Raw genomic sequence first — 27,029 nt, 5'->3', positions numbered from 1 at the left:
ACCAAAGGAGCCTGTTCTCTACTGGGGTACCAAGGCCGGGGTTGCCATTCTCTGCTGTTATTTCTCTGGGTAAGCCAAGAACCCTCGTAGTCCCAGGGCCTCTCTAGGGGATGCTCCCAATTTGGAGCCATTGAGTATTGGTTGTTATATATCGGGGGTAAAAGAAGGAAAGACGGTAGGCGTCAATCCCCCCGCTCTTGGCTAGGACTGGCCATGAACAGATATGATCAACAATGGCTGGGTCTTCGCAGTTAACTATAATACAATCTCTCTGTATGCTTTTGGGTTCTGGGCCTATCCACGAAACTCTACGTAAAGTGGAGATTCTGCTGGTATATGCAAATTGTGTTGGCCTGTTAATATTAAGCCACTGTAGAACCTTACTTAGAAGGGACCAAGATGGTTCCTTTGTGGTTTCTGGAAGCTCCGGGACCCCCGTGAGAATGACGGTATAGGGAGACACTTCTTGTGGAAGATGAATCGGGTGTCTAGACTTAATCCCCTTTTTCCCGTCACCTAGTACGTTTAACGTGGGGTACCGGGGTACTAAGGGTGGAATTGATCTCTGGGTTAGTGGCTGAGCGGGACCTTTACCAGAAGTAGGCTGAGTTGGGATGGATTGCGGGGGAGCTGGCTGGGTAAGAATGGTACTCGAGGTCTTGTCTGTAGTCCCACTACCGGGAGTTGGGGGAACAGGGGTTAGTGGCCTCTTGGCGTTTGATTGAATGGTTTGAGGTATTGTCGTCTTTGAAGGTTTAGGTTCACAGACTTTTTGGCCACCTTGAGCGCTAGAGCTTATGGAAGTTCCCTTACTAGTCCCTATATTCAAATGGCCCGCACTGTGATGACTAGATGGTTTTTGGGTCAATTTTGCGAGTTGTTTTTCGATGGTCATTATACTGCGTTCTAGGGGTTGAAGATGGTGCTTTAGGATTTCCCTGAAGCTTGCCAAAAGCTGTGTATTTGTACTACATAGACTGCAGGACTCTTCCGCGTTAGCTGGGATAATTAAATTAACAGGAAGATCTGTTAGATTGATAGATTGAATGGACGGGTCGCTTAAAACACCCTGCGATGTTTGGAGATTAGGTCTTTCTTTGTTAGTTGGGACAACTTTGGTATTGCTTGAATTATCTTTTTTCTTGTCTTTTTTCTGCTTAGGGACAGCTCCCTCCTTCGCCCCCGTATGCTGGGGGCCTGTGCCCGGGTCTTGAGACTGTAGTAGCTGGAGGTCTGGTGTATTTTCTAAGTTACCTATGGGGTCTGAGTCTAGTGAGAAATTCGAGACAGAAAGATCGATAGATTTCGGGATTGAATGAATTTCTGCTAGAACGTTTGACTGTGATTGCAATGGTTGTATTAGTACTGGAATATCTGAAGGCGTTTTGGGCGGAGATTGGGCTAAGGCTAAGGGGCCCAGTGACGACCTTCTGCCGATTGCGAGGTTTTGTGACACCCTTCGCTCTTGAAGGGAAATGCTTTGATTGATGACTTCGTTAGTTCTGGAAATGAAACTGTCAATAGGGCCAGTAGCCAGAGCGTTGGTCATGGCCGTCTTGCTTCTAGTCCCCCGAGTCATGATGGATAGACCTAGGACTCTTCTTAATAGGTTATATTAGATCTACTGGCTGTAGCAACAATTGAAAAAATGAGAGTACCTGGTTCGTCGAGAAGTGTAACGGCTGGTACTAGAGCCACGGGGAATAGCCCAGCCCAGCCTAGAACAGTCTAGAACGGGCTAAAACGGGCCCGCCCTTGGCCCGGGTTTCGCCCGGCGTCCCGCGAGACTGAGCTGAAGATACCTTTATGCGCCTCCTGGTGCAGAGTTGTGACGCTGGAGACCTCGAGGGCTGCCGGGAGTTGTAGGCAGCCCCTCGTCACACTCCACTCGGCGGCCCCGCTCTTAGTTGTCAGAGAGCAGCAGGGCGGCAGGAGGCCGGCGGGAGTAGCAGGGTCTCAACAGCCAGGTAGAAAACTTGTAGTGGTCAGCACAGGGGAAGCAGGAGTGACGAAAACGGGCAAAACAGCGAAGCCCCGCTCGCTGAAACTGAAGATACCTTTATGCGCCTCCTGGCGCAGAGTTGTGACACTGGAGACCTCGAGGGCTGCCGGGAGTTGTAGGCAGCCCCTCGCCACACTCCACTTGGGGGCCCCGCTCTTAGTTGTCAGAGAGCAGCAGGGCGGCGGGAGGCAGGCGGGAGTAGCAGGGTCTCGACAGCCAGGTAGAAAACTTGTAGTGGTCAGCACAGGGGAAGCAGGAGTGACGAAAACGGGCTGGTGTGTCAAATAAAGTGACATACTGGCAAAGCAATAGGTGTGTAAATAAGCCCCTAAATCCGTGAAACTGTCGTAAATACCAGTGGCAATTGTCTGGAGTACTGTCATAGTACACACATCATTGGAAGAACCCAAACTGGTACTCAGGATGAAGGTTTTTCAACTCCTTTAGAATCACAGTTAAAAAATCCGACTGAACACTGAACTCAAATCTCAGAGAAGGGTAATATATATATGATAGATGAATAGATGATTAGAAGGATTCAAATGATCGTGCTCCCTTATGCTTATTAAGGCAGAATTCTGATTGTGAATATCTGTGAATAGGTTGCAAGTATAATGATGGAGTGATAGTAGACCTGTTTCGCTCTACTCACATTTGCAGAAAGACTTATTTGTATGCAGCCCATGTCTCCTAAAGGATCAGGTACAGCATTACAAAATGTTTCAAATCTGTGAATGGATTGCGGAGAGAAAGCAGTAATCCCCTGAACCATTGGAACCTCACAAGATACTAACTGGTTGTAAATGACTTATGTATTTAAGTGTGAATCAAAAGGTCGAGGGAGTATACCCCTTTCACACCCCTTCACCTTCCAAATCGCACAATATACAAGTTGCAAAGATGTTTCTAACTCACAAAATACACTTTACAGATTGCAACTTTGGGATCTGTAGTCACAAAGCTAATAGTTGTTCAGAGACTCTGCAACAGCAAAAGCTGTTTGTATATGAGGCACTTGACATAGTTGCATGTTCTCTTACCTATTCCATCAGAGAAAAACTCATGAGTCACAGATGTACTGTCCCCCTAATCACTGCATTAAAATAACTGGAGACGTTTGAGGTTTAAAAAGTGGAGAGGGAACCGTATTGCCCCTGCATGATCATTCGCACAGCAACAGGTTGGTGCTAACTGTTTTGTTCACCGACAGCACCAAGACATATTGTTAAGCCTTTTTCATAGTTTTTTTTTAAATTCCATATCTGAGAAGTTTAAGGCCACGCTACATCCCACATTGGACATTAGCATGTATTCTACCTGTACATGTTTTGTATCTTTTTTATGTGATTTTATGTAAAAGTAAATTTAGCCTCACCAGTACGTCACCAGGATTTAAGAGTATAGCACATGCATTTGGAACCAATCTCCCAGTGTCCAGAGGTCCACTTATGCATGCGAGTGCCTCAACAAAATCCTCGGAATCATACAGAAAATGCACTTTCTCGTAGTAGCGGCTGCCTCGGAAAGGGAGTGGTGAGACAGGAGGAATGAAAAAAAGTAATAAATTTACCTTTGCCCCCTCCACTGCACACCTCTCCTAAGTTATCACTCGAAACTGGCAGCACCGGAGCGACCTAGTCTCAGAGTTTTTCCTAGACTATCCTGACGCTGCATCAGCAGCATAGTGACTGGTCTGAGAGGGATCACTGACTAAATATCGAGGGACAAAATATAGACTACCCAAAATATAGATTCCAAAATATCGACAGACAAAATATCGAATTCCTATCTACAAACAGGTAAGTACCAAAATATCGACCCCAAAATATCGTTTATATATATATATATATATATATATATATATATATATATATATATATATATATATATATATATATATATATATAATAAAAATTCGAATTTCTTAAAATTAATGTAAAATTAAAAAAATATTAAAAATAAATAGCTAAAATATACTTAACAATACTTAAATTACCCTAAAATTATTAAATAACTAATTTAACTTATAAAAAAACAATACAATCATATCTGTTAAAACACACACATATATATATATATAGATATATATATATATATATATATATATATATATATATATATAGATATATATATATATATATATATATATATATATATATATATATATATATATATATCTATATATATATATATATATATATATATATATTAACATAATATTAATAAAAAATACACAATATTATTACCGTAGCATAGCGGAGGTGTACAAATTACTATTCCCACTCCTGGAAGTGCAACAGTAGGGAAAGCGTTGGATAGCGAAGGGGTAAAAATTACTATTCCCACTCCAGAGAGTGCAACAGTAGGGAAAGCGTTTGATGGCGTAGGAGTAAAAATTACTCTTCCCACTCCAGAGACTGCAACAGTAGGGAAAGCGTTGGATAGCGTAGGGGTAAAAATTACAATTCCCACTCCAGCGAGTGCAACAGTAGGGAAAGCGTTGGATAGCGCAGGGGTAAAAATTACTATTCCCACTCCAGAGAGTGCAACAGTAGGGAAAGCATTGGATAGCGCAGGGGTAAAAATTACTATTCCCACTCCAGAGAGTGCAACAGTAGGGAAAGCGTTGGATAGCGCAGGGGTACAAATTACTATTCCCACTCCAGAGAGTGCAAAAGTAGGGAAAGCGTTTGATAGCGTAGGGGAAAAAATTACTATTCCCACTCCAGAGAGTGCAACAGTAGGGAAAGCGTTGGATAGCGTAGGGGTAAAAATTACTATTCCCACTCCAGAGAGTGCAACAGTAGGGAAAGCGTTGGATAGCGTAGGGGTAAAATTTACTATTCTCACTCCAGAGAGTGCAACAGTAGGGAAAGCGTTGGATAGCGTAGAGGTAAAAATTACTATTCCCACAACCGAGAGTGCAACAGTAGAGAAAGTGTTGGATAGCGCAGGGGTAAAAATTACTATTCCCACTCCAGAGATTGCAACAGTAGGAAAAGCGTTGGATAGCGTGGGGGTAAAAATTACTATTCCCACTCCAGAGAGTGCAACTGTAGGGAAAGCGATGGATAGCATAGGGGTAAATTTTACTATTCCCACTCTAGTGAAAATAAATTAATATAATTCACATAATTTTCAATTAATCAATTAATACAAATTAATTATCAATTAAGAACTAATTATTTCTCAATTAAAAAGTAATTAACAATTTGTTCTAAATAAATACCAATAAATTAATTAACATATTTATTTAATTATAATGAAATTCCTTCCCACCCTATTCCCCTATAAACCTACAACCCACTACAGAAAATAAATTAATATTATTCACATACTTATCAATTAATCAATTAATACAAATAATTATCAATTAAGAACTAATTATTTCTCAATTAAAAAGTAATTAACAATTTGTTCTAAATAAATACCAATAAATTAATTAACATATTTATTTAATTATAATGAAATTCCTTCCCACCCTATTCCCCTATAAACCTACAACCCACTACAGAAAATAAATTAATATTATTCACATACTTATCAATTAATCAATTAATACAAAATAATAATTCAAGAATTAATTAATTACCAATTAAAAATTAATTAACAATGTAATCAAAATAAATACCAATAAATTAATTAACATATTTAATTAATTATAATTAAATTACTTCCCACCATATTCCCCTATAAACCCACAACCCACTACAGAAAATAAATTAATTTAATTCACATAATTATCAATTAATCAATTAATACAAATAATTATCAATTAAGAATTAATTAATTACCAATTAAAAATTAATTAACAATTTATTCTAAATAAATACCAATTAATCAATTAACATATTTAATTAATGATAATTAAATTACTTCCCACCCTATTCCCCTATAAACCCAAAACCCGCTACAGAATTAAATTACACAATAATTAAATAACATAAAATTAATTAGTTAAAATAAATTACAAAAATATATACACTTTTCACACATATACTAACATAAAAAACACTTTAAAAAATTCGATATTATTAAAAATTCGATATTTTTAATAAACTATATTATGTACTTCGATATTTTGACTGTCTATATTTTTAAAATCGATATTATATTACTTACCTTCAAAACGATATTTTTGATGTCTATATTCTGTCCATTCGATATTTTGTGCATTCTATATTTTGGACTCGATATTTTGGTTTGTCTATATTTTGGAATTGATATTTAGCCCATTTACCGTCTGAGAGTCATGTTTGGCCACTGAGGCACTTGCCTCGGAGCCTGGACATGTTCTCCACCAGACTGTGCAACACAGACAGGTGGAAACATGCTAATGGCTCATGACGGTTTTCCAGGCCCAAGAGTGCCGCACGTAGGGAGTGCAAACCACTCCTCACTCTGCTCTGGCGAGCTCAGCCCTGCCTAACCCAGCTTTGAGTCCCGCACAGAAAAATTAAATTATAATACCTTCTTATTATTGTTTTTTTTTTTTGCAGTACTCAAAGAGCAGAGGGGTGATGCCCATCCGCCTTACCAAAGGTGCCTCCACTGCTTTCTCTAAGATCAAGATGGCCTAAAAATATGATCATCAAATGTGATACAATTTATCTAACTCTTAAATGGAATATTTCCACTTAATGAGGCAGAGCATATCTTTAAATCATGGTGGCATCATATCCCCATGTCGGCCAATGATCTGTTTGCACAACTTGAAGCAATGTGCAATTTAATTCTGAAGAAATGCAAAAGTGCCACTGGAGTTGATAATCCATTGCACCATCATTTTTGTATCACTCAGTTCTTGGTAACTCAAAAATTAATAATCTCAAAACTTTCTTTATTGATTGTTTTTTACTAGAATGACCAGTGTGGATGTTCTAAATTGTTAAAATGATTCCCCCTTCACAGTTCCATCCAACAATTTTCTATGATGGTCAATGAGCATGAAAGATGACATAGGTATAAATACAAGCAATATTATGGACGTTGTAATTGTGTCATTTATATATTTTCTGTACATTGATGTGAATGTTACTAGAGGGCATATTTACAAGGGCATTGCACCGACAGAGCATCATTTTTCCAACGCTCTGATGACTCAATGCCCTGCTCTATATTTACAAGGCATGCTAAGCCACTTTGCATAGCATAACACCACCTTGTAAATACGGGCTTCCTTGCTGCAGTTTTTTGTTGCAAAGGGAAGTGCAATGGGAGGGCATACCCACACAACATGGATTGCTTTTTGATACTGCCATAGATTTACAAGGATCTGAAAAGCTGAGGCAGTGCCAAAAACTAAAACCTTTGAAAAGGAGACATTAGAGTGGCGCAACGAGGAGAGATACTTGTATTTCTCCTCCTATTTTGCTCTTTCTATGAATGTGAAAAATGCCATTAATTAATCGTTTTGTCTGCAAAGGTGCCCCTTCCTGCTAAAACACAAACATCCATGCAACACAGACACCATTACACCATGGTGCAAGAAAACCTGTTCTGGTGCTAGGAGGCTTTTTTAGTGCCGGTGCAAGGGAAAACACAGAGGTGCCATATTCTTAGCAATATGACACACCCCTGTGTTTTTTAAATGATGCAGTGAGGCATTGCTAAATTGCTTGCAGCACTGTGCTGCGCAATTTAGTTGTAAATATGCCCCTTAGTTTATACAGTTGGTACAAAATGCTACAGACTGCCTTCCTTTACCTTGTATCAGTTTGAAAGGTGCCCCACTGCTTAGCACATGTAGTGAAACTTGTTCTCACTTTAGTTGTTTTGCCATCTCTATCTCCAAATTCCCTGTCTTTTCCCTATCTCCTTTCTCCCAGCAGTCGATAGAAAATGAGTGAAGAAAGAGAAGCACTAAGAAGAAGGGAAGTTCCCACTTGACATCTCACAAAAAATGGTTATAGAACAGCTACCTCTATGTGAAAATGGTGGGCCGTAATGTTTATTGCATGCAGGGTGATACGGTAAAATAACAAGTGACTGGGGGCAATATGTACAGAAGTAAGGATTTGTGATTTCCAAATAGCGAATCCATAGAAATTGGTATTGGTATTAAAGAATCCCAAAATCAGATGTAGGTACCCACCGATTCCACTAATAGCGATTCTTATGGATTCGCAATCACAATTAGTCAATCACAATTTTGGAATTTTCTGACTTGTGATTTCCTAATAGGAAATCGGAAATTTTGAAAAGTTGCATGCTGGATGCAGAATAATGTTGTCAGACCAAGACTTTAAGAAATACAGGGACTAGTTACTACACAGAAGCCTAGTAAGGTGCTGGGAGAGAGGAGTTCACCTGTATCACCATTGGCAAGGGAATACTTGTGACTGAATCATGTCCAAGGAGATGGGGACAAGGATTCTGGGAGCAAGAAGAGGAAAGTCACGTTTTCTGAAAAGGAGCTGGAGCTCCTGACAGAAGAATGTGTGGCACATATGGACCAGCTATGTGGGAAGGCCTCTTTCACTGTTCCAAAGAGCCAAAAAAACAAGCAATGGAACAGGATCTTGGTGAAGGAAAACTCCCTTGGTGTCAACCAGAGGACCATCCTAGAAACACTCAAATGCTAGAATGACATGAGATCTCTCACAAAGGAGAAGGCAGCCAGCAAGATGGCTGCAAGTTGTGGCACAGGTGGTGGACCCTCTAAACACACCTCTCCCACTCCCATGGAGATACTCATCAAGGGGACACTTGAATCAGAAAGTGTGGTAGTAGTGTCAGACAATGACACCTCCAACCCTGTGGACACCAGCCAGGGTAAGTTCACTCCCCTTTACTTACTTAACTTAACATGATGTTTCCAAATAAAATATCACAGCATAAGTAACTCCATCGAAATGCTTGCCCGTACCTTGACAATGCATCATGGGAGCTGCAGTGCTCCAAAGGTGCATGCTGTACTGTGTGCTGATGACTGCACCACACATAGCTGTACATTACAAATGTGTCACAACCACATGATACACAGTTATGTGAATAGAAATTAACAATTTATTTACACTAACTATATGCATGCATTGCCGCAGATCACACCCAAGACGTGTCAAAAACAATTGTGGCTGAAGAAGCTAATGACACACATGAAAATGGAGAGCAGCATTTTACCAATGCCTATGCCCATCACTCCAACAACTTGGAGAGCAACCATTGCACCACTACTAGACTTTGTACATTTATGAGGGACAACCTTCCCAAAGCAGGGACACAACAACATTTGTGGCCAGGACACACAGACAGCATAGAGGCCAACCAGCAGTAGTCCAAAATGAGAATGTGTCAGATGACATGGCAGGGAGTTCTCCTGTTTTGATGGCCTGGAGATGTCCATAATCTCTGTACAGCGCCAGAAAACCAAACAAATCAGGGCTGTCAATAGGCATCTGCTCAGAATGTCAAGCTTGATGTAGCAACTGCAGAAAGGCATGACCAGTGGATTGCTGCCATCAAGAAAGAGCATGTTGCAGAGACAGAGGTACAGACAGTACCTGGTACACTTTGATAACTTCATCTGTTCCTTAAACCAATTGACAGTAGCCACAACAAATCTAGCAAAGAGAACTGTAAACGTACAGACTTACATGGGGAACTGCTGTCAGGATGTAGCATGTGGGCTAATTAAAGGGACCACCGACTTTGAAATCATACAAACTCACAACCCCTGTGTCCCCAATATTCTGCCCCCACCTGAGAGCGAAGAGAGCTCTACCCTCAGTGGCACATCTATGCAGGAGTCATGCAGTAGTAGGCGTAACACTTCTGTTTCTGACATGTTCACACCTCCACTGGCCAGTATTGCTGACAAGGCACCCAACCCCAGAGGCCGGAAGAAGTGAATCCACTGAACACTCATAGTCATGAGTCTATTCCTTTTTTTTTGTAATTACTTACTTTGTTGCCTAGTTGACACAATGTTACACCCATAATGGATGCTGCGAATTTAGGAGAGATACATTATTTTTATAGCCTGAATAAAAGGTAATCCTTCAGTTATGCGCCATGTCTTACCATCATGTGTGATATCCATTTCTTACATGCTGTAATCACTCATGCCTCAAACAAAGTTGTTGGTGATCTCTGTGCATCTTTCATGACCATCTGCTGAACTTGTGCCATCCGGCTGCGACTGTAGTGGTGGCAATTAAATATCTGAGTCAGTTTCATCCTCAATGGTGACGTTGTGCAGACCGTTCCCCGTGGCGATATTATATAGTATGGCTATATATGGATATAGTATGATCTTACATCATATCATCAGTCTATACAATAGTGCTCTGCCGGTCTTGTGGAGGCAGACGTACCTGCGCTTCAGTATCCCAAAGGTCCTCTCAATGATGGAGTTGCCCTGTTGCACTGTCTTTCAATTCCTGTCCTTGGAGTCAGGTATGGTCTGAGCAACCAGGGACGCCAAGCATATGCATTGTCTCCTTAAGAGCATGAGAAAGAAACCCATTAGGTCACATTACACAAAGAGTTATGGCCTCTGTGTTCATTAAGTCAGCAACTCTCCTACCTAGTAAAAAGCCATTGCCAAGTTCACCAAATGACAGTCAGTTTTGCATTCCACTATGATGGAACATTTAGGAGTCATGGGTGCTGCCTGGGAATCTGGCCACATGGTTTGTTATGATACATGATACATTACACACTACCTGCACATTGACTGAGTGTGAGCTTTTCCTGTTTCTGTATATCAATTAATTTTCTGAGGGGGTACATATGGCAATATGTGTGCCATCAACACAGCCAATGACATTGGAGAACTGTGCTACCCAGTAGAACATTAATTTGGTCTGTTGCAATATTTTGGGGGTAATTGGTAAATAAATGTTTTGGTTAACTTTGCTAACCATGATGTACAGAAACCTGCAAAAGAACCTGAAAACACTTTGTGATTCCCCCCACGGTCACTGCTATGACCTCCTGGTGACAGCCAGAAGCAAAGACATGTAGTTTACACAATACCTGTATCTCCTCTTCTGTTTGTTCAAGCAGGGTGACCCTCACCCTAAATATCCTCTCTTGTCTCCTTGACCTCTGCCTGCCAGCTAAAATCCTCATTCTCCTCACCAAAACATAGAGGTCCACTATTCTAAAAGAGCCAGATGCATTGTGGGTCCCTTTTTACAGTTACCTGCACATATTTACCAGCTGATCCCGCATAATGGTAATTGCATTTCCTAAACTGCCATTTTGAGACTATTCTTATGTTGTAAATTGGCAGCAATGGGTTAGCATTAGCAGAAGCCCTCCTGTATTTAGAAGTTATCTTATCCGCTTTGTGAAAGCCATTTTGTATTTCTGGAAGCCATTTTGTTTGCCATGTGCTCACCATGTGCTCTGTCCTACCTTTCTGTTAACTGCTCTTGAAATCTACCTAGAGACAAACTATATTCAGCATCTTCCACCTTCGCACATGCCCAGAAGGGCCTAGCTAGTAGAATGCACCTGCTTCTCTAGTATAACTGTCAGGCTATTTTTGATGCTGTATGGAGAAGTAACTCTCCTGCCACTTTGTTGAGCAAGTAGATCTTGTATACCCATATTAGTCATTTTGCATGCTTACATGAGCCAGGACTGCCCCTTGGTCATATGCTTACTATGTAACCCTAAGCATATTTAAGGCCTCTGTTTTCTGCACTCCTCAGACTGCCTAATTCAGTTGCTAAGGCTTCTTTGTGACGTAGTCACATTCATTTGAGGTAAATAAAGATGTAACTTTTATATTTTAGATTCTGTGCCAATTTCTTCTTTGTTGGTTTAAAAGGAGCAAGTATCAGTGGGACCCCTAGGAACATTTTTGATTTCTACACTTAGGGCCTCATTAGGATGGCGGTGAATCCGCATCCTCCGGGCCGGCAGAAGCCACCGCTGGCCCGGAGGATGCTGATTCACCGCCGCGGCCACAGAAAACACCCACCGGCAGATTAGGATGGCGGTGGGATTGCGGTTGGACCAGCGGCGGACGGCAGGTCCGTCTGCCATCCTAATGAGGCCCATACTTAGGAAATACCTCGGTTATGCGGTTAGAAATTCACTATTTCAAAATCACTATTAGCAATTTCCTATGAAGCACTTTCCAAAATGCAGTTTCTTCTAGACAGAAATCGCATTTTGCACCACTGTAAATGCCTTTTGTACATACGGCCCAAAATTGTAATTCACACAGGTAGAAAATACAAAATGCATTTGTATATATGGCCCCAGGAGCTGCAACCGAATTTATTACCTCCTGTGATAATGATTGTGATGATTGTGCTGCACAATGAGCTATAGTGGAATGCTAGTGTTGGATTGAGGTTCTACTAAAACTTTGAGATCAACCTTCAGATTTGTGCAGTGCTATGGCGTGCACTGCACCAGAACAAAACGTGCTCATGCTCCATGTGTTCCCTATATCAGCAATTGAAGCTGCCTAGTATTGCATGATACATGATTTTGGTAGTGGCAATCTTGAAACAAACTAAATTAGCTGCCAAGACTTCTGGTAGGCAGTGCATTGCAAGTGGCAGGTTGTGTGACTAATATTCCTCATGGAAAAGTGTTGTGTTCAATTGCCTATAAAGCAATTTAGAGTGTTTCTGAGGACCTGCAGAGGATGTGTCTGATAAGGCAATACTTCTCCAGATGACAGTGTTTGCCAACCCCCACCCTTTGATTGGAGATTTTAAAACAGTGGTCCAGACACAGAAAGATTGGAAGAGGATCGCTTTAGAGCCCTCATCCTATATCTAGTTGGAAAAGCTTTTAAATATTTGTTGTTTACTGGTCCACATGATGATATTTCCCACGTACAAAGGATCGCTGGCATTCGTTAATTAAATATTTGACCCTCGAAGGAATATGGATATGAATGTCAAACCTAGACTCCTGCAGGTCGGCTATGTGATAAATCCATGAATGGATTTGCCTCATAACTGAGAGAGCTGATTGAACACCATTAAATTCAGAAGCACACCAATGAAGAAGCGATATGCCTAATTGTTATTATAACATCCCAATACACTGAGTTTAGGTTGAAACTGCTGAAATATATTTTGTTGCTAACACAGATCAGATTATTAGGGTAACTAGGATAGAAGTCAGGAACAACTGTCATGCTCTGGCACCTGGAAGGAAGCAATGATAATTACTTCTACCTAGTACAGTATTGTTAGACCTGTCATCCTTAGGGTGGTCTCCACCAACTTTTCAACTGCTTACCTGTACTTTTTGTTGTATCTTTTGTTGGCCTTGGGATTCTGAGCACTTTACCAGTGCAACTTGCAATGCTAACCGGTACTAAAGTGCATGTGATACTCCTCTAAAACATGGTGATATTGGTATATACATGATTGGCGTAATTAGTGTACCTGTAAGTCTCTTGTAAAGTGTTATACCATATACGCAGGGCCTATAATCTAAATGATACTAGTGGACCTGCAGCACTGGTTGTACCACCCACACAAGTCTGTCTCAGGCCTACCATTGCAGAGCCTGTGTGTGCAGTTTACTGTCACTTTGACTTGGAATTTAAAACCTCATGCCAAGCCTCAAGCTCCCCTTTTATTGCACATAGGTCACCCCTAAGGTATATTCTATGTAGCCATGAGGGCATGGTGCTGTGTATGTAAAAAGTAGGACATGTACTTTTAAGTTTTACCTGTCCTGGTAGTGATAAACAGCTACATTTCTTTTTCACTACTGTGAGCCTTACTCCTCCCATAGGCTAGCATTGGGAATTCCTTAAAACACTTTGGCATTACTATTTTAGAAATGCTACTTTTAGAAAGTGGACATTTCTCTGCTCTTAACTTTGCTCTGTGTGCCTGCAGCCTTTCTCCAATACACGTCTTGTCTTGGTGACAGCTACACTTTGTGCATTTCCTCTAGACAGCCACGAACACAAGAAGGGTGGTTGTGACAGAGTACTCGTTTGCATTTATCTATATTCTGATGACCTTCCTGGGCAGGAAAGGGGAGAGGGAGCTCACACTTACATCTGAATAGACTGTGTATGTTTCCCACACACAGGCCTGATTAACCCCCACAGATAGGGGACCGGTGCACTTCAACGAGCTGCTTTGAAGTCACTTCCCACTTCATAGGGCCTGTTTGGGTAATATGTACTGGAGCTCTGGCTATAAGGATTGCCACATTGCCTGGACTGACTATTCCGAGGAGCTGCTTCTCTGCTTTTCTTATCTGACCACACATCTCTGCCCTGCTGAGGACAAGCCATTAGTTATAATGAGGTAACCGAGTAACCCTCAGAACCTGAGTATTGAAGCTAAACCAAAACAGTGGTTCTGTCGGGAATCACAAATACTTTGTTCCACGGTACTTAAAACATATCATGAAACATATCAAGTGAAGGATACAAGGAGATACACAACACTGAATTTAGTTCGAAAGGTAAATCTTTAGTATAAACCTTTCTTTGAATTAATCAAAAGATATATAGCTGTCCGCAACAAAAAACAGATATACCGTGAAACACTTAGTGACTGGTCATGATTGGTGACAAGGTGCTGTACAAAGATAAAACAAATGACATATTCGTATATAGAGACAAACCATTTGGTCTTAAGTGTCCACTTTTGAGAACAATAGTCCCAACAGGATGAAGTATTTCCTTATTTGTGTTGAGGCCTTGCGTGGACGTACTGACATAAACAACGTCGACTTTTCAACCCTCTATATAAGGGCTGACTCATATGCATCTGTGTCCGTTCTTCATCAGGACTGAGGAGGGGGGGGTTGGCCAGCCTGAGAACACAAAAGAAGCGTGTTAAATAACTTCTGTGGGTCCTTTAAGCAGAGGATATCAGCCGACAACCTTGTATGGCAATCATGATCCATATTTTAATATTTACCATATATTCATAGTAAAAATTAAGGGCACATTGTAGCCCCAGCGGTGTCCGAGCCATGATTACGGCATCATCCGCATAGAGTAGTGCTGGTCCTGGGCGTTTCTGCAGGAGTGGTACGTCCTGTACGATTGGAACAGGCCCTCTAACAGGGCCTGTTCCAATCTATTTGTGTAGAGTGTACAAAGGAAGGGCCCCCGGACACAGCCCTGCCTGACCCCCTTCTCTATTTTGAACGGAACCATATACTCCCCATTTACACCAAACCACACCCTGGCCGTGGCATTTCCATAGAGCTCCCTTAGGAAGTTAAATATGGGGATCTCCACACCCATTTCTTCCAAGGCCCCCCATAGCTTAACATGGCTTGCGCAGTCGAAAGAGGCTGATAAGTCGATGTAAGCCATGTACAGTTTACCCCCTATCGCATTTACATATTTATCCCTGAGAAGATCACGATTAAGAGCTTGTTCTATGGTGCCCAATCCTTCTCTGAATCCAAACTGTAGATTCAAAAGCACTTTTTTATCCTCAGCCCATTGCAAAAGATGGTTAAGGACTATACGGCCTGCCACTTTGCCCAGAGTGTCTAATAGAGAAATGGGGCAGTAATAGGCCGGAATCTGTCAGTCTCCCTTCTTGAAAATTGGACCAGGATTGACCCTGACCATGAGTTCATAAGACGAACAGTACAGGAATCCACTAATACCCTTGTAAGTATTGGGGACCATATATCCATGTTATATTTGAAAAGATCAACTAGGACCCCATCGGGTCCCGGTGCCTTACCCCCTTTACTGGCCTGAATGGCGAGCTCAATCTCAGTTGGAGTGAAATCGAGGGCTATAGGGAAGACCTTTGGACGGGAAAAGTGATCCATCCAAAGTTTTTCGTCCATTGCGATTTCTATTGACGGGAGATCCTCTGCCATTGTGAGGAAAGGGGATTTAACCACTCGCCAGAATGCAGTGCTGTCCTTATTAGTGCAACTTTTGTGCAGCTCCTCCCAGGTTTTTTAATTCAGTTTTCCTTAATTTGATTGCCTGGTTATAGGTTTTTCCGAGGTGTCTAATTTCTAATGAATCCCTTTCCTTATTATGTAAGGCTAATTTTAAGTTGGTATATGCTCTGGTACAGTTCTGATTGAACCACCCTCTTCGCTTGCCTTTCCTTGATTTCATTTGGATTCTCAGAGTTTCTCTAATTGCTTTGGTTATCTCCCCATAGTTTTCCAAAACCTCGGAGTGTGGAGTTTAGGGGTCTAAACACTTCATAATTGTATTCAAAGATTTTTCTACCACCACTTTTGTGAACTCCTGTGGATCAACTTTATTCCATTTTAAAGAATAGCAGTTTATTTTGTCAATTTTCACATTTTTTAGCCCATACTGCCTCTTACTTTAACTTCTGCTAGTTGACTGATGGCAGGATAGTGTCACACTAATTGGGAAATGGTCACTGATCGAGCTTTTATGCGTACAGAAATTTAATATACGAGGAGCATATCGATTTGGTATTAAGATGAAGTCTATGGTTGTACTTGCTCCTCTGCCATTAAAGGTCTGTGAAAAAGGAATTGGTGGTGAAGACAGGTCATTCACAAAACCCATTTCCAGGACAAATAATATCTCACCATTGGTTGTGTGAGGGAAGTGGAATAGGTTACTGTTGTGCTCATCAGTAAGACCGCATGTAACTGTATCATTTTTTGGGCACAGTGATAGATTAAAATAACCCCACAGACAAATAATACATTTTGAGTACAATGATTCTGTATTTCCAATAAAGTGTTTCTAAGTTGATTTAGCACAACAGCCAGATGTTACTTTTTTACATTATTATAGAAGTTGATCAATACATACATATCTTGTTTGTTCATTTTAAGGGTTACTATTGGAAAATTAGGTTCTGATTTTACAAAAGTTATTTCCCTTATTTTCAACAAGTTGGAAATAAATACTATCAAACCGCCCTTTGCCCTCCCAGAGGTGGCCAGAATAGCTGGTGTGAAGTATGTCTTGTAACCCTCAATATGAATTTCGGTGATGTCCCAAGACTCTTGAAAGCAAAGGATATTGAATTTCCTTACAAAGTCATAACATATATGATTAAGCAACTTCAACCTCAAACCCGCTATATTCCAAAACACAATTTTTAAATTAAATTCGTTAGTACTAACATCCTGTTGACTATCGTCCCTGGTGCACCTAGGTAGGGGTACAACTAGATTCACAACTGCGGCCCCAGCTGTACTCGGTACTACCTCTAGGCTAGAATTTCCTATAAGCCCACTACTGATCAAAGTATTAGCTGTAATCATGGTCTGTTGTTCTAAAGGACAAACATTTTCTTTTTATAGTTCGTGAAGGCTAGGACTCAGAGTAGAATCAATGCAGGGTATTACAGGAGTGATACAACATACGGGTTGACCCAAAAGTACTGGGACCTGGGTAGTCAATAGTATATGAAAAGGGGGTCCCAGTTAGCACAAAATTAAACTGTACTGACTCAGAATTCTTAAAATAAACCATACAAAATTTCATAGACACAAGCTTAGAGAGATGCTATTTAATAAACATCCTCATTATGCAGAATAATTACCATTTCTTTTAACAGAACACTTTTGAAATTCACATGTCCAGGACAGAGGGCGTGGGGAGGAAAGGAAAAAGGAAAGTGTAAGGTAGTGTAACAAATAAAGTTAGTCATACAAAATTGCCTGTGGCCCTATACACATTTCACATTAAGTACCACACATGACATAATATATATTGTCACAAATCAAATCATGTACTTAAGAAGCCTATCCTGTTATCAAAACACACAGTCACTAATGATCCATTTGTTGACAGGTAGGAGTAGACAAAGGCGTGTCGACGTTTCGACCCCTGAAAAGTAGGCGACGCTATTGCCCTACAGCGGGGTCTTCTTCAGGACTAACAGTGTTGGGGTGTGGGGGTGGAGTGGGAGGGCACAAAGGAGATGGTGGTATCCTTAATTCCGTCTGGTGTGGATGGTGGGCCAGAGGCTCCTGGTTTTAAAGAGAGCGTAAGCCTATTCACGCTAGAGCTCCGTTGTAACGATTTCCAGAAGAAAATCCACTGTTTACATAGACCGAAAAACGGCTTCCAGTGGCAAATTTGCAGCCAACGTTGAGACGCCCGCGTGTTTACACTGGTATGCCGAGCACGGATTCATTCCGGTCCTAGAACGTTGTGATTAATACGTGGAACAGCTCCCGATTTACCAACGGAAGCGCTTAATGTTTTGTGAACAAATACGCATAAGAAAAATACGGGGATTCTTTCCATCCATTTTCCTTCACTTGGGGAACCTTGTTTTAATACTGGAAGCCGTTTTTCGGTCTATGTAAAGAGTGGATTTTCTTCTGGAAATCGTTACAACGGAGCTCTAGCGTGAATAGGCTTACGCTCTCTTTAAAACCAGGAGCCTCTGGCCCACCATCCACACCAGACGGAATTAAGGATACCACCATCTCCTTTGTGCCCTCCCACTCCACCCCCACACCCCAACACTGTTAGTCCTGAAGAAGACCCCGCTGTAGGGCAATAGCGTTGCCTACTCTTCAGGGGTCGAAACGTCGACACGCCTTTGTCTACTCCTACCTGTCAACAAATGGATCATTAGTGACTGTGTGTTTTGATAACAGGATAGGCTTCTTAAGTACATGATTTGATTTGTGACAATATATATTATGTCATGTGTGGTACTTAATGTGAAATGTGTATAGGACCACAGGCAATTTTGTATGACTAACTTTATTTGTTACACTACCTTACACTTTCCTTTTTCCTTTCCTCCCCACGCCCTCTGTCCTGGACATGTGAATTTCAAAAGTGTTCTGTTAAAAGAAATGGTAATTATTCTGCATAATGAGGATGTTTATTAAATAGCATCTCTCTAAGCTTGTGTCTATGAAATTTTGTATGGTTTATTTTAAGAATTCTGAGTCAGTACAGTTTAATTTTGTGCTAACTGGGACCCCCTTTTCATATACTAGGGTATTACAGGAGTAGTACGTACTATGACATTCTGGGGTTGGAGTACCTGTGTGTTACCCAGTCAATCTGTTTCATCCAGTCCAGAGAGCATGGCATACCAGTTCTCAACCGGGAGGTTATAGCTATGGTTTTTCCTTGCTTCCTCATTTCTAATAGCGACACCTCTCTCTGTCCTAGAGGGTGGGGGATGGAAAAACCACCAACTGCACTCTCCGGGCCATTTTGAACTCACAAAAGAGTTGCTCAGTGAGCCCAACCTTCAGGCGTAACCAATGTAATTATTTATTTCTAAGTGTTTCCCAAGTTTTGTTTTCTGAGATCCCCAATCTTGGCACATTTGCCAGAATAACTGTATGTGTTACCGCTGGAGGGAGATCTAAACGTTGATGACTACTGGGGTAAATATTTTGCGAATTTGGGTATAAACTACTTGGTTTTGCCATAGTATGTTAGTTACAGGTGGTATAATTAAGCCTGCGCTCTGAAGCTTTATCTGTGATGACGACATTTCTATCTCTTTTTTCTAAGGTGTTCGCCGGATGGCTGGTCATATTCAATTGTTGGATAAGTGAATTGGGTACTCAGGGTTTTTTGGGGAAACTTTCTATGTTGGGGACCACGATCTCCTTCCCCTGTGAAACATGTTGGTTGAACATTAGCCGAATCAGTGTTCAACTCATTACCCGGTTATCAATCCTCTCTATTCTGGGTGTGTTTTTCTCCGCTCCCTTTAAGCAGGTGGTTGGCAAGGGAGACTTCTATTGATGATATTCTTTCTTCCATTTTATCTAATGTGACTTGTATGTAAAGATCTAACCTTTCTACCAAGGCTGTTAAACTTTTGAGATATTTTCCCTGTGGGTCATTCTTTCTAGGTGAGTCTTCTTTGGGCTTGCAAGGGCCTTTTCTTGCTCCTATTCTTTTTTTCCCCTGTTTCACTTGTTTTGGGGTGGTGGCTCCTGATCTCTTGGGCGTTTTTATATTCTCCATCCCTCCCTTGAGCTCATCATTCCTATTATTTAATCTACTCAGGTTCTTTTTCTTTTTCTGGGGGGGTTGTATAAAAGAGACCGAGTCAGAGTCACTTAATATTGCTCCGTGTGATATATTTTGAATGCAACCATTTTTTCTTAAGCAGTCCTTCGGCTTTACAGCCTCTGGAGTCACCGTGTCCCTTCCAGGTTCAGTATTAGAGGACATCGTACCTGCCCCTAACGACTCCTCTGCTGATGATATTTGTTTTTCTATCGCCCCCATTGCTCCCGTGAGATAACTCAGTAGGGTTTGCTGCACATCTCCAGTGGGCTTTTTTGATTCCTGGGTACTCTGCAGTTTTCTTTTTCCCATTCCTACTTCCCTTTTAGTCTAAACAAATATATATAATATCTTCAAATCCCAAACAGCCGCCTCTGCTCCCACCGACTGAAAGAGAGAGCGAGGTAATACTTGTTAATTAGGGCCATATGTATCATCATGCTGATTTGCGATTCTCAAATAGCGATTTTTAAGAAATCGCTATTTGAGAATCGCAAATAAGTATGTATGTACCAAATCGCATTTTTTTTGCGATATCTTAAATTTCCTTAATTGCGATTAGCAAATTGCGAATCGCAATTAAGGAATACTTTCCCATTCATTTCTATAGGGCGGGAGGCCCATAGGAATGAATGGGCAGTTATTCTCAATTTGCGATTCGCAATTTGCTAATCGCAAATTGAGAATAATTTCAAGAGTGCAGGGGTGTCCAAAGGACACCCTGTTGCACCCCTGAAATATGCATGGGAGCACATGTGGCACACCTACATTCCCTAAGGGCAAGTATGTGCGTCACATGGCGCTTTGAAAAATGTAGAAATTTGCATTTTTCAAGGAATTCGCAACTTACCACCAACTAGAAGTTGGTGGTAATTTGCGATTCCTTAAGGACATTTTGCTAATTTTTTTTGCTTCATACATTGCATTTAGGGAATCACAAAATTTGCGATTCCTTAAATGCAATTGCAAAATAAGGAATCACAAATTTTGCGATTCCTTGTTTTGCACCACATTTTGCTTAATACATACCATTTAGCAAATTCGCATTCGCAAATGCCGAAATTCTGCAAATTTCGGCCTTTGCGAATGCGAATTTGCTTGATACATATGGCCCTAAGTAACAACAATAAACTTAAAGGGTACACAAAATGGGGAACAATTGAATAACTAATGTAGCTTCCCGCATACATTAATACTTGATATTTATGAACAGCCAAACTTCTAACAATGAAAAAGTTAGTTGTATGTATGAGATGTATTCTCCTCCCGAGTGTCTCGTGTTCCTACTCTCCTGGGGAACCAATTGTCCTGGACCAGCCAAGCCTCTTCCGGGCATTGACGGGCAAGGACAGGCCTGCCCTTGGCCCGGGCTTCGTTCGCACGCGTCCTGGGCCACGGGAGCCCTGATACAAATGTATGCGCACGAGGGGGCTGAGGCGTTGCGCTGCTCCTGCCACGTTGTAGCGAGGTCCCCTGGGGCTTGTAGTGTCCTTTTGCGGCCGTCAACGCTGCGGATGCAGCAAGAAGCAGGAAGCAGGGCAAGGAAACCGGGTGGCGTGAACAAAGGGCAGAGCAGTAAAAGTGTGTCCCGCGCCCCAGGATCCCCGATTCAAATTTAACACACCAGAGGGCGCTGAGGCGTTGCGCGGCTCCTGCCGCATTGTAGCAAGGCCCACTGGGGCTTGTAGTGTCTGGTTGTGGCCGTCAACGCTGCAGCAAGAAGCAGGAAGCAGGGCAAGGAAACCGGGTGGGGTGAACAAAGGTCAGAGCAGTAAAAGTGTGTCCCGCGCCCCAGGAGCCCCGATTCAAATTTAACACGCCAGAGGGCACTGAGGCATTGCGCGGCTCCTGCTGCATTGTAGCAAGGCCCCCTGGGGCTTGTAGTGTCCGGTTGTGGCCGTCAACGCTGCAGCGAGAAGCAGGGCAAGAAAACCGGGTGGCGTGAACAAAGGGCAGAGCAGTAAACGGGCGTCCCCGCTATACACAAACAAATGTTTCAACTAAAGTGATGACAGCTTATTGTTTCGGAGGTGAGCTAAACACTAAGATTAGATTATATGGGTAGTGTGCAAAGAAAGTAAATGTGCAGCGTTCATGCAGAAAGTACATATATGTGACTTTCAACAACATAGGTGTTAGACATATTTTTTGCAGAAAGCATGAGCTAGACCTAAAGAAAGTAGAAACGCTATTCAATACTCTAGCCTCGACTGGTGTAGATGATGTAAAATTGCTTCAAGAAAAAACAAACTACTGTTGAAGATACATATAGGACTTTATAACTGGAAGCACTGTGAAGAGTGGAAACCTAAAAAAGGATGTTTAAATGGCCTATGGACTCTCAATGTGCTTTTGGCAAAGTAAAAAAGAAGTGTCACACTTAGGGATAAGAATGTAGTTTGACTCAGACCTATACACCTAATATGTTTTGGCAATCACTGTTGAGTGTTTAGGAACATTCTTAACTCCATATAAGCCAATATTGGGAGGTGTCTCAAAAGGACCTATCATTTGCCAGCAGTAGCCTAACTAATTAGGAGCATATTTATTCTCAAAACACGTTTTCTGCCAGACAGCGAGCAGAGCAGACAAATACAGAAGGGAACAGAGTTGCAAAAAAAACCTCTGGGTGTTAGTTGACGATAACCCCAACAACCAGAACAACCAGAAAATGTTTTAGTTTTAATGTGTGTTTATGCCTCATCTGGTTTCTGACTTTAATAAATCGTTTGTAAAGCGCACTACATACCCGCGAGGGTCTCAAGGCGCTGGAGGGGGGCGCTACTGATCAAACAGCCAGGTCTTGAGTATCCTCCTGAAGGTCTGCAGGTCTTGAATCTGTCATAGGCTCAGTGGGAGGGTGTTCCATGTCTTGGTGGCAAGGTAAGAGAAGTATCTCCCACCGTAGCTGGCGGTTGGGGATGTAGAAGGAGAGCCACCTGTTGAGGTAGGCTGGGCCGGTCTTGTGAAGTGCCTTGTGTGCGTGGGTGAGGAGCTTGAAGGATATCCTCTTGTTGCCAGGGATCCAGTGCAGGTTTCTCAGGTGGGGGGTGATGTGGCCGTGGTGTGGTGTGGTATGTCGAGGATCAGTCGTGCCGAGGCATTTTGGATGCGTTGTAGTCATTTGATGAGCTTGCTTGGGGCTCCCGCGTAGAGGGCATTTCCGTAGTCGAGTCTGCTGCTGACAAGGGCCTGGGTGACTGTCTTTCTTGTATCTGTTGGGATCCATCTGTAGATCTTGCGGAGCATGCGGAGGGTGTTGAAGCAGGAGGAGGAGACGGCGTTGGCTTGGTCATTGAGAGTATTGAGTCGAGGATGATTCCCAGGTTGCGTGCGTGGTCGGTGGGTGTCAGGACTGCCCCAGTGCTGTCAGCAACCAGGAGTCGTCCCAGGTTGAAGGGTTGGAGCCGAGGATGAGGCACTCCATCTTGTCCGAGTTCAGCTTCAGACGGCAGGTCTTCATCCAGTCGGCGACGGCCTTCATTCCTTCGTGGAGGTTGGCTTTGGTGGTGATGCGGTCCTTGGTGAGGGAGAGGATCAGCTGAGTGTCGTCGGCGTAAGAGATTATGTTGAGGTCGTGCTGTCGGGCTACGTGTGTGAGCGGGGCCATGTAAATGTTGAACAGCGTCGGGCTGAGGGAGGATTCCTGGGGTACGCCGCAGATGATCACGGAGGATTTGGAACGGAATTGGGGGAGGCGGACGCTCTGGGTTCTGCTGGAGAGGAAGGAGGTGGTCCAATCCAAAGCCTTGTCTTGGATCCCTGGAGCGTGGAGGCGTGCGCGTAGTGTGCGGTGGCAGACAGTGTTGAAGGCTGCAGAGACGTCTAGGAGGATGAGTGCTGCGTTCTCGCCATTGTCTAGCAGGGTCCTGATGTCATCGGTGGCGGCGATGAGGGCAGTCTCGGTGCTGTGGTTGCTGTGGAACCCTGACTAGAAAGGGTCAGGATTCTGTTTTCTTCGAGGTATCGGGTTGATTGTCTGTTGACGGTTTTCTTGATGACCTTGGCCGGGAAGGGGAGCAGAGATAGGCCAGAAGTTCCTGAGGTCTCTCGGGTCTGCCTTAGGTTTTTTGAGTAGGGCGTTGATCTTGGCGTGTTTCCGGATCTCTAGGAAGGTCGCTGTCTCAAGGGAGAAATTGATGACGTTGCGCAGGTGGGGTGCGATGGAGCTGCTTGCTCTGTTGAAGATGTGGTGCGGGAATGGGTCTTACGGGGAGCCGGAGTGGATTGTGCGCATGGTCTTGATGGTATCATCGATGCTCACGCTGGCCCAGGCTAGCAGGGGGTCATGGTCGATGGTGTGCGGAGGGTCTGTTGTGTTGCTGTCTGTTGTGGCTCTCTGGGTGTTGAAGCTGTCGTGGATGACTGCTATCTTGCAGTGGAAGAAGGTGGCGAGGGAATCACACAGGGCTTGCGATGGCGGGTTGTCGTTGGTGTTGGAGCTGGGGTTGGAATGTTCCTTCACAATGTTGAAGAGCTTGTTGCTATTGTGTGCATTGTTCGAGGCGGTCTTTGAAGGAGGTCCTCTTGGCAGTCCTTATGAGGTGGTGGTGGTTGTGGATGGCGTTGTTGTTTGCTGCGTGGCTGTCCGGAGTTTGTTCACTGTGCCATTTCTTCTCTAGTTTCCGGCAGGCTTGCTTGGAGGCTAGGAGTTCTGGGGTGAACCAGTTGGCCCTCTTGCTGGTGTCTATGTGGGGTGGTTTCTTCAGTGGGGCGAGGGTGTTGGCGCAGTCCTCGATCCAGCATCTGAGGCTGTGGGCAGCGTCGTCATGTAGGAGGGTTCGGTGGGTGGGCTGAGAGCGAGGTTTGCGTGTGTTGGTCTTCAGTGATTTTGCTCCAGCAGCGGCGGGGGATCTCTTAGGTGTGGTGGTCTGTGGTGGGCTTCTGGAAGGCGAAGTGTATGCAGCGGTGGTCAGTCCAGAGGAGTTCGGTTTTGTGGATAATGGATACGTGTGGGCTTTCGGAGGAGACGGGGTCGAGCATGTGGCAGAGCGCAGAGTGGGTGGGCATTGTGACAAGTTGCTTCAGTCCGAGGTTGGCGAGGTTATCAATAAGGATTGTGGAGTTGTCGTTGTTGATCTCAAGGTGAAAGTTCAGGTCTCCGAAGAGGATGTAGTCGGTGGGGGTCAGGGCGTGCGTGCTGATCAAGTCGGCGATGGAGTCGCTGAACTGGGGGGTGGGGCCGCAGGGGACACAGCGGTGAGGGCCGTGAGGGACAACAAAGGTAACATAAGGAAAAAGGGGCAAAAAACGAGGGAAAAACAAGTGGCACAGAAGGCAAAAGGGCACAAAAAACAAGTGGAACAGAGGGCAGCAGGGCACAAAAAAACGAGTGGCACAGAAGACAAAAGGGGCACAAAAACAAGGGGAAACGAGTGGCACAGAGGGCAGAAGGGCACAAAAAACGAGTGGAACAGAGGGCAGAAGGGCAAAAAAACGAGTGGAACAGAATGCAAAAGGGGCATAGAACGAGGGAAAAATGAGTGGCACAGAGGGCAGAAGGGCACAAAAAAGAGTGGAACAGAGGGCAGAAGGGCACACAAAACGAGTGGAACAGAAGGTAAAAGGGGCACAAAAACAAGGAGAAAACGAGTGGCACAGAGGGCAGAAGGGCACAAAAAAACAAGTGGAACAGAGGGCAGAAGGGCACAAAAAACAAGTGGAACAGAAGGCAAAAGGGGCACAAAAAGATGGGGAAAACGAGTGGCACAGAGGGCAGAAGAGCACAAAAAACGAGTGGAACAGGGCAGAAGGGCAAAAAAACGAGTGAAACAGAAGACAAAAGGGGCATTGAACGAGGGAAAAATGAGTGGCACAGAGGGCAGAAGGGCACAAAAACAAGTGGACAAAGGGCAGCAGGGCACAAAAAAACGAGTGGCACAGAAGGCAAAAGGGGCACAAAAACAAGGGGAAAACAGGTGGCACAGAGGGCAGAAGGGCACAAAAAACGAGTGGAACAGAGGGCAGAAGGGCAAAAAAACGAGTGGAACAGAATGCAAAAGGGGCATAGAATGAGGGAAAAATGAGTGGCACAGAGGGCAGAAGGGCACAAAAAAGAGTGGAACAGAGGGCAAAAGGGCACACAAAACGAGTGGAACAGAAGGTAAAAGGGGCACAAAAACAAGGGGAAAAATGAGTGGCACAGAGGGAAGAAGGGCACAAAAAAACAAGTGGAACAGAAGGCAGAAGGGCACAAAAACGAGTGGAACAGAAGGCAAAAGGGGCACAAAAAGATGGGGAAAACGAGTGGCACAGAGGGCAGAAGAGCACAAAAAACGAGTGGAACAGGGCAGAAGGGCAAAAAAACGAGTGAAACAGAAGACAAAAGGGGCATTGAATGAGGGAAAAATGAGTGGCACAGAGGGCAGAAGGGCACAAAAAAGAGTGGAACAGAGGGCAGAAGGGCACACAAAACGAGTGGAACAGAAGGCAAAACGGGCACAAAAAAGAGGGGAAAACGGGTGGCACAGAGGGCAGAAGGGAAAAAAATGAGTGGAACAGAAGGCAAAAGGGGCATGGAACGAGGGAAAAACGAGTGGCACAGAGGGCAGAAGGGCACAAAAAAAGAGTGGCACAGAGGGCAGAAGGGCCCAAAATACAAGTGGAACAGAGGGCAGAATGGCACAAAAAACGAGTGGAAGAGAAGGCAAAAGGGGAACAACAACAAGGGAAAAACAAGTGGAATAGAGGGCAGAAGAGCACAAAAACAAGTAGAACAGAAGGCAAAAGGAGCACAAAAATGAGGGAAAAAAACAAGTGACACAGAGGGCAGAAGGGCACAAAAACGAGCGGAACAGAAGGCAAAAGGGGCACAGAACAAGGGAAAACCGAGTGGCACAGAGGGCAGAAGGGCACAAAAAAACTAATGGAACAGAGGGCAGAAGGGCACAAAAAACGAGTGGAACAGAAAGCAAAAGGGGTACAAAAATGAGGGAAAACGAGTGGCACAGAAGGCAAAAGGGCACAGAAATACCGGAAAAACGAGTGGCACAGAGGCAAAATTTAGAACACAGAAATACCGGGGCAGCTAAGAACAGAAGGTAGAATGGGCAGAGAGGCACAGGGGCAGCGAAGGGAACAGAAGGGAAAACCGGGCAAAGACAA

This window comes from Lissotriton vulgaris, chromosome 5 (genome assembly GCF_964263255.1).
Source record: "Lissotriton vulgaris chromosome 5, aLisVul1.2, whole genome shotgun sequence".
NCBI classification, from domain to species: domain Eukaryota; kingdom Metazoa; phylum Chordata; class Amphibia; order Caudata; family Salamandridae; genus Lissotriton; species Lissotriton vulgaris.
This window is presented reverse-complemented; position numbering follows the sequence as displayed.